The 9,012-nt window shown below is 46.0% G+C and overlaps 1 protein-coding gene across 3 annotated transcripts in view; it reads left to right on the top strand.

The window, feature by feature from the left end:
* The first annotated feature begins 3,553 nt into the window (after positions 1-3,553).
* Positions 3,554-9,012, top strand: part of EEF2KMT (eukaryotic elongation factor 2 lysine methyltransferase) — an 83,773-nt gene continuing 78,314 nt past the window's right edge. For all 3 annotated transcript variants that reach the window (XM_077448818.1, XM_077448819.1, XM_077448817.1), the window contains exon 1: positions 3,554-3,688. The gene's annotated coding sequence lies outside the window, so the exon portion shown is untranslated. The remainder of the gene's footprint in view (positions 3,689-9,012) is intronic.

The raw sequence follows: 9,012 nt of genomic DNA, 5'->3' as shown, positions 1-9,012 counted from the left end.
CACAGCAAAAGGAAAGTGCTCACCATTGTCATCTTCCTCTTTTTGCCACAGCCAGCGGGCTTGCTTTTCCAACCTTATGGTCCACACGCAAGGAGGATAGCCGCCAAAGTGCTCTCCCCCCCCCAACTGCTGTCCCCATAGGGAGGTGCCAGGTTAGGCTGTGTCCTGCACTGTATCAGTCAGTCTATATACATGGGGGGGGGGGGGGCAATGCCTTCCATTCCTCATTCCCATCTTCCAATCTGAGGTGGTTAAGGCAGACATCCACCGTAGTAAACTGGTGCCTCCTTGCTCTAGAGAAAGGAGGATGTGGGCGCCTGCTCCTACTGACTCTCAGCCTTCCCTCCTGGGTAAGAACGCCGCCGCCATTTTCCCGAAGTTTGAAAATAACACGGGTGCCTGTTGCCACGCCCTCTCCGGCAGCCCACGTGAGCTACCGGGGACCCAGGAGTCGGGGACATGATCCCCCTGGAAAGAACCGATTGGCCAGCACCCCCGTCTGAACAGCCAACTGTACAGGTAAGGAGGGGAGACAGGATAATGGCCCCTGAAGTTCTGGGTACACCACTGTACCCAGGGTCCTTCAGCTCTCAGGGGGGCTCTTCCAATTTCTGCTGCCCCCCCTGAGGAAAAGATAGGGGAACCCCCCAGGAAGGACAAGAATATCCTACCAGACCCAGAGGCTTCCCAAGCTTGTGGTCCGGCTCCCAGGGGGAGACCACCAGCCCCAGGCTTCAGGTCATTTGGAAAAAAACAAACAGTTTCGCTGTGTAGGGAGAAACACAATCAAAAACTGAGGATCAAGGGGAAGGGTGGGGACTTAAAACAGCTGTCGATTGATTGTGTTTCCTGTAGGGAGGAGCCTCTCATCTCTCAGGTGTGCCGTCCTGGAAGATGACTTGAGAAAAAGGACCTTTTTAGTAATATAGACAGGGGCTATAGAGTTAAAAACAGTTGCAAACATTTCATAGCCCCTATGCTTACTCTGACCAGCCACCCCCTCTTAGGGCAAGATGGCATTGTAGAGATGAGTAGGCTTTGAAGAGCTTGAGGGAGACCCTTTTAGCCCTTTTTTGGGGTTGTTTCAACCCCCTTCTAACCATAGCTCAATGCACAAATGCAGAGGTACTACCAGAAGAAATTGCACCCACTGCTTGAGCAATAGTCCAGCCACTGCTATGAACGCTCAACCCTATGCTATTATTAAATGTGTCAGGGAATGTCTGTCACCAACCTCTTACATTCCCCTTTTTTGCTATTGTGTCTCTCCGACATATGCAGCCAGCAAAAACTGAGTTTTTAAAAACACTCCCATGCTGGACCTTGCAGGACGCCAATGCTGTGTTAAGCCCCGCCCCTTCCACCACATCACGGCCTCCCCCTCTCTTTTCAAAAGAGGGTTTTCCTGCACAAGCATGGGACTCCGATCAGACGGAATTGGCGTGTGCGTGGGGATGGTGAGGAGACCTGTAACAAGCCACCATGCAGGGAGTGAAAAAACGAAGCGGCATTTCGCCAATCGTTATTGGCTCCCCCCGTGCAGGAAGAGGGGGGAGAGCTTTGTCCAGGAGGGAGGTGTTTTGTGGAAGAAAACCTCCCAATCTTACCGGAGGTCTGAGCTGCTTGTCGGAGGGAAGCCTGCTACTTCTGCAGACACAGCATGATCTTTGATGAAAGCATGACAAGGTAAGTGCTCTATACAGCCCCCAGTGGTGACTCTTTGGCATGACATTTACTTTTTTTTAAAGGAGACATATCATAAGAAAATTTTAGAATTCCTTAGAAACCTCCACTTACATTACCCACCGCAGGGTTTTCTGTGGTAAAAACCAACAGACCCAATCTTCACCTCTCACGGTGGGCTCCGTTACAAAACCTTCAGGAACCAGGGACCCTCGGGGGGAATCCACACGCCTGGACCCGTAAAAGCACCCCGCCAGTAAAACTTTATGGCTGAAAAAAAACCAAAGCTCTGGATTCCTGGGTCCAGCTCTCTAAAAAGAGCAGCGTTACGGGCTAAACCTCGTTTCTTCCGCCACAAGGCATGGGTACCATTCAATTCAGCCTGAAAAGACACCTTGAATGGATCCACCTGCATAACTACCCCCAGCAAAGATTGCTCCAATGGAGCTCAGCGCAGCACATCTTTACTCGTGACCAACACCTTAGACACTGGCAAAAAACTGAGGTAATCCCCAGTAGTGGGAGGGGTTATATAGGGAGTGGACTTCGTGTTAGGGTGTGCCAGTGCCCATCACCTGAGGGTGGCCTATAACCCACAGAGTAACTACTATGGCTCTGTGTCCCATGGCTTACGATAAGAAATACATTTTGGGAAAATGTTAAGGCTGAACTAAACCCTTCTGTCTTTTACAGTCGAGAGCAGCCATCTTGGTCTGTTTTTGATGTGCAGTTGCCATGGCACGACACATGGTCAGTTTTGACACCAGCCATTTGATGGTTTAATAGTTTGGTTAAGAACACAAACAAATATGATGGTCATTTGGAATGGGCGTGTTCAGGATCCCACCAGGGAGCAGACACTTCACATGGCTAATCACAGGCAGCGAGACATTTCCCAATCTGCCAATGCATAGATCAAGAAATGTCTCACTGCCTGTGATTAGCCGCGTGAAGTGTAGGAGGGATCGGGTAGGTTGGATTCCAAATATGCCCCAAGCTCATCTCTAATGGTCATCATTCATGACATGTCACAAATAAAACTATTTTGAAAAATGGTTAAATCGTGGTTTAGGTCCACTTTAATCGTTTCAAACAGACACATTCAAGGCATGTCTTGAATGATAACTGTCAGTTGCTTCTGCTCTCAACGGAACTATCAAATGGCTGGTGTCATAACTACAGTGTGGTTGAAAAAAAAAGGCATACGTTCATCCAATAGAAGGGTAAAAAAATAAAAAAATTAAATTATATATATCATCCTACACCCATAGACATAACCTATCGCATGCGTAAAGCCATAGCAATTGCAAACGAGAGGCCAAGATGGCAGCTTTGACTGTAAAAGACAGGAAGGTTGAGTTCATTTTTATGCTCTCGCTGTCCATGTAACACATGTGCAGCGTCATGGTGGATGAGCCTTAATTCCCAGTCACTGCACATTGGAATCCTTTACCCACTGCAATACCACTGGCCGCTCCCTGCCAAGGTTTGCAATCATGTGTCATAGAATCGGGATGCCGCCCCCAATTCCTGGTGTTAAAACAAACTTCCCAGTGAAAGAAATAAGTAATTTGATGTACTTCCTCACAGGTCATGTTATGGAAGGCGGGGTGTCCCTCCTCAGAAGGGAGGAATGGAAAACTAACATCCTCGTTCTATGCTCGCAGCCGAGCTCTACATTCATTCCTCACACAAACAAAACTGCCATTCAAAGTGTCACATCTCGTCCATCGCTGTACATCTGAACACGTTATCTGCTTTGACCACATCCGTCCCGCGCACGCGCGCAGTGTAACCTATACAACACAACTTCCGCTTCCTTCATCTAGAGCCCGCCCACAAACGATCTTATTTATGGCTTTAGGAACGTCACATCCAATCACAATGCTGCTTTTATGTATTGCGGCGTGTACAGCTGAGCGAGTAGGCGGCGTGATTCTGCGTGGCCCATGTGGGAGCTTGTGATAGCACAGGGTGTCACTGAGCAGAACGGAGATCTTGATTGGTGAGGAATACCGAATGGCGGGTTTAGTTTTGCTGTCTCCCATGGTGATAGTAGCTGTATATCGGTATCACATTACATGATACATCTTACATATGATTAAAAGCGGATTACTTAAAAAATAGCTGCCAGGAAGGCTTCATAGTGTAGCAGAGGGGTTGTGCACAGCACAGTGTACAATGTCTGTACCAGAATGAATGAGAGCTACTGCACATGTGTGGGATTTAGGGGCTTTCACACCTGCAGGGCACTCTGAAAAGGAATCTGTGTTCAGATTGCTATTCAGTGGGCGATGAGTGTGCATTAACTCTGTAAATGCTGCACTACTGCATTGTGCTGCATTCTTCTCAGTGGGTGAGTTCCACAGGCAATGCTGCTTAAAAATAACACCATGGCGAGTGAACAGCGGCTGTAATGTTAGGATTTGGGTAGGTGGTCAGGGGGTAGTAAAACCACAGCTGTGTTTTTTTTTTTTTTTATCCCCCCCAGCCACCTGTGTGAAAGAGCCCTTGTGTCACCTTACTAGGGAATTGATATTTCAGAAAGTTATCCCGCACCTTCCTTTGTACATCATAGTCCTCTTTTCTTAGGAATGTCTACTGTCTGAGCTGGTGCAGCTAGTATTCTCCTCCCCTCTCTACCCAGATTTTTATGTAGCAGGTTAGGAAGGGCCTATACTACTATACCTGTACTATAGATCGGAGAGCACTACAAAGTACTATAGATCGGGGGTAATATAGATCAGGCACCACTATAGATCGGGGACCATTATAGATTGGAGAGTACTATAGATCAGGCACCGCTATAGATTGGAGAGTACTATAGATCGGGGACCACTATAGATTGGAGAGTACTATAGATCAGGAGTACTATAGAGCGCTATAGATCGGGGAGTACTATAGATCAGAGAGTACTATAGATTGGGGAGTACTATGGAGCACTATAGATCGAGGAGCACTATAGATTGGGGAGTGCTATGGAGTACTATAGATCGGGCAGTACTATGGAGTTATATAGATTGGGGAACGCTAAAGATCGGACAGTACTATAGATCGGGCAGTACTATGGAGTACTATAGATCTGGGAGCAATATAGATAGGGGAGCACTATGGAGTACTATAGATTGGGGGAGTACTATAGATCGGGGGTACTATGGAGTGCTATAGATCGGGGAGTACTGGGGAGCACTATAGATCGGGGAGTACTATGGAGTGCTATAGATCAGGGGGTACTATAGATTGGAGAGTACTATACATCAGAGAGTACTATGGAGTACTATAGATCGGGGAGCACTATAGATCGGGGAGCACTATAGATTGGGGAGTACTATAGATCAAGGGTACTATAGTTTGAGGGAGTTCTATAGATGGGGGGGTCCTATGGAGCACTATAGATCGGGGAGCACTATGGATTACTATAGATCGGGGAATGCTATAGATTGGGGAGTACTATGGAGTACTATAGATCGGGGAGTACTGGGCAGCAATATAGATGGGCGAGTACTATAGATCAGGGGGTACTATGGAGTACTATAGATCGAGGAGCACTATAGATTGGGGAGTACTATGGAGTACTATAGATCGGGCAGTACTATGGAGTGATATAGATTGCGGAACACTAAAGATCGGACAGTACTATAGATCGGTCAGTACTATGGAGTACTATAGATTGGGGTACTATGGAGCACTATAGATCGGGGAGCAATATAGATAGGGGAGCACTATGGAGTACTATAGATTGGGGGAGTACTATAGATCGGGGGTAATATGGAGTGCTATAGATCGGGAAGCGCTATAGATCGGGGAGTACTTGGGAGCACTATAGATCGGGGAGTACTATGGAGTACTATAGATCAGGGGGTACTATAGATCGGAGAGTACTATGGAGTACTAAAGATCGAGGAGTACTATACATCAGAGAGTACTATGGAGTACTAAAGATCGAGGAGTACTATACATCAGAGAGTACTATGGAGTACTATAGATTGGGGAGTACTATAGATTGGGGAGTACTATGGAGTATTATAGATCGGGGAGCACTATAGATTGGGGAGTACTATGGATCAGGGGTACTATGGAGTACTATAGATTGGGGGAGTACTATAAATGGGGGGTACTATGGAGCACTATAGATCAGGGGGCACTATGGATTACTATAGATCGGGGAATGCTATAGATTGGGGAGTACTATGGAGTACTATAGATCGGGGAGTACTGGGGAGCAATATAGATCGGAGAGTACTATAGATCGGAGAGTACTACTTAGTACTATAGATCAGGGGGTACTATGGAGTACTATAGATCAGGGAGTACTATGGAGTACTAAAGATTGAGGAGTACTATGGAGTACTATAGATCAGGGAGTAGTAAATATCGAATACTATAGATCGGAGAGTACTAGGAAGTACTATAGATTGGGGGGTACTATATATCGGGGAGCGCTATGAAGTACTATAGATCGGGGAGCACTATAGATTCTGGAGTACTATAGATCAGGGGGTACTATGGCGTACTAAAATCGAGAAGTACTATAGATCAGGGGGTACTATAGATCGGGGGTACTATGGAGTACTAAAGATCGAGGAGTACTATAGATCGGAGAGTACAATGGAGTACTATAGATCAGGGAGTACTATAGATCGGAGAGCACTATGGAGTACTATAGATCGGAGAGTACTATAGATTGGGGTGTACTATGGGAGTACTATAGATTGGGGTGTACTATGGAGTACTATAGATTGGGGTGTACTTTGGAGTACTATAGATCAGAGAGTACTATAGATTGGGGAGTACTAAAGAGCGAGAAGTACTAAAGATTGAGGAGTACTAAAGATCGGGGGGTACTATGGAGTACTAAAGATCGAGGAGTACTATAGATCGGAGCGTACTATGGGGTACTATAGATCAAGGCGTACTATAGATCGGGGAGCACTATGAAGTACTATAGATCGGGGAGCACTATGAAGTACTATAGATCGGGGAGCACTATGGAGTACTATAGATCGGGGACTACTGTGGAGTACTATAGATCGGGGAGTACTATGGAGTACTATAGATTTGGGAGCACTATAGATGGGGGAGTACTAGGGAGTACTATAGATCGGGGAGTACTATAGATCGTGGACTACTATGGAGTACTATAGATTGGAGACTACCATGGAGCACTATGGATCGGGGAGCACTATGGATCAGGGAGCACTATAGATTGGGGAGTACTATGAAGTACTATAGATCGGGGAGTACTGGGGAGCACTATAGATCGGGGGGTACTATGGAGTACTAAAGATCAAGGAGTACTATAGATCGGGAGTACTGGGGAGCACTATAGATCGGAAAGTACTATTGAGTACTATAGATCGGGGGTACTATGGAGTACTAAAGATCGAGGAGTACTATAGATTGGAGCGTACTATGGAGCACTATAGATTGGGGAGTACTATAGATCGGGGAGTACCATGGAGTACTATAGATCGGGGAGTACTATGGAGTACTAAAGTTCGATGAGTACTATAGATCGGCGAGCACTATGAAACACTATAGATCGGGGACTACTATGGAGTACTATAGATCAGGGAGCACTATAGATCGGGAAGTACTATAGATTGGGGAGTACTATGAGCACTATAGATCAGGGAGTACTAAAGATTGAAGAGTACTATAGATCGGGGAGTACTATGGAGTATGGAGCGATTGGACATGGCTGATCACGTGGTAAAGAGCCACCCACTGGATCCACCGGAGGCTCTTTACCGAGATCGTTGTAGCGTTGTGTCAGACTGACACACCGCAACACTGATCGCCGTGATGCGTAACCCCCCCACGGCGTGTGGTGGCTGTTATCCAGTCATACGACGCCCAGTTAAGATAACTGAACCACTTCCCAGATGTCAATCTATTTACTGGGCGGGAAGTGGTTAAATATGTGCAAAACCGGCTCTGGCAGTGAAATGGTTAAGGGAGAAGTTCACTTTCGGGAACATGTTACATGTTCCACCCGTAAGATTTGTTTAAAAAAAAAAAAAAAAGCCTCCTAACTTTTTAAGCTGGCTCCCAGATTCAAAGCTAATTTGTCGTAAGCAGTAAAAATTGTGGTATCCATGAACTGAATCATTCTCCAACAGCATGTTCTTAACCATCATTAAAAGTGATTACACCATTTGTAATGTTCTATTGCTAAAATGATTGGTTAATATTGGAGGTCTGCCAAAAATTATCACTGAAAACTGTTTTTGTTATCAGCCCGAAAAAAAAAAAAAAAAAGGCGATACTGAAAGGGGGCGGCATCTGCCCCAGTTGTCACCCATTGTGGGAGTGCCATCCTGGTGTGCTCAGTCCTCCACCCCCTCCCTCCTCCTCTCCTCACCGCGATCTCCGTGTGTCAGGGAGCCGAATTACACAGACCGCAGTAACAATGTCCCTCCTCCTGTGACAGACAGCACAGTGATCCAATGGTTGGACGTTGAATCAGTGTGAATGAAATAAGAGGGGAAATAGACTTGGCACTATACCGTTTTAGATTCAAGATAAATAAATAATTATAGTTTGTATAAATTTTTCAGCGTGCTGGTAAGTAAATAAATAAAAAATATTGATAAAAATGAAAAACTATCTGTGTTATGCCTAACAGTGATCTCTAGTAATTATATATATATATATATATATATATATATATATATATATATATATATTTCTTAATAAATATTAATAAGCCATAAAAACATATAAAACACGCAATTCCTAAATAAAAATATTAAAGTGCAAGTGCCAGTGAAAAAAGCATGTGCCAGTGTTTAAATGCACAGATTCAATTACAAAATAAATATCCAATCAATTGTCCATTTTGCATGTCATATATCAATTGGTGCACATATTAACCAGTTGCTGACCGCCGGCCGTCAAATGACGGCCAGGCGGCGCAGCTATTGTGGCGGAAGGCCGTCATATGACGGCCTCCCGTTTTAAACAGGGATGCGCACGATCGTGCGCGCGCATCCCTGTTTCTTCGGTGGCGGCGTGTCACGGAGACACCGCTCGCCACCGAAGGGGGTGAACAGCCATTCGTTATGGCTGTTTACCACGTGATCGGCCGTGATGAAGTCACGGCCGATCACAGATGGTCACACCCCCTACGTGCACGGCGCATGCGCGCGATCGCGAGCGCGCTGCGCGTGCACCTCGGTGGCGGCGTGTTCCCCGGGAACACTGCTCGTCACCGACACTGGTAAACAGCCATTGGCTGGCTGTTTACCCACGTGATCGGCTGTGATCCTTTCACAGCCGATCACTAAAATGTAAACAAACCGCGGTAACGGGATGTTACCGGGTTCT

This window comes from Lithobates pipiens, unplaced genomic scaffold (assembly GCF_037356315.1).
Source record: "Lithobates pipiens isolate NorthernLeopardFrog02 unplaced genomic scaffold, aLitPip1_a1.2 Scaffold_22, whole genome shotgun sequence".
Classification (NCBI taxonomy): Eukaryota; Metazoa; Chordata; class Amphibia; order Anura; family Ranidae; genus Lithobates; species Lithobates pipiens.
This window is presented reverse-complemented; position numbering and strand designations above follow the sequence as displayed.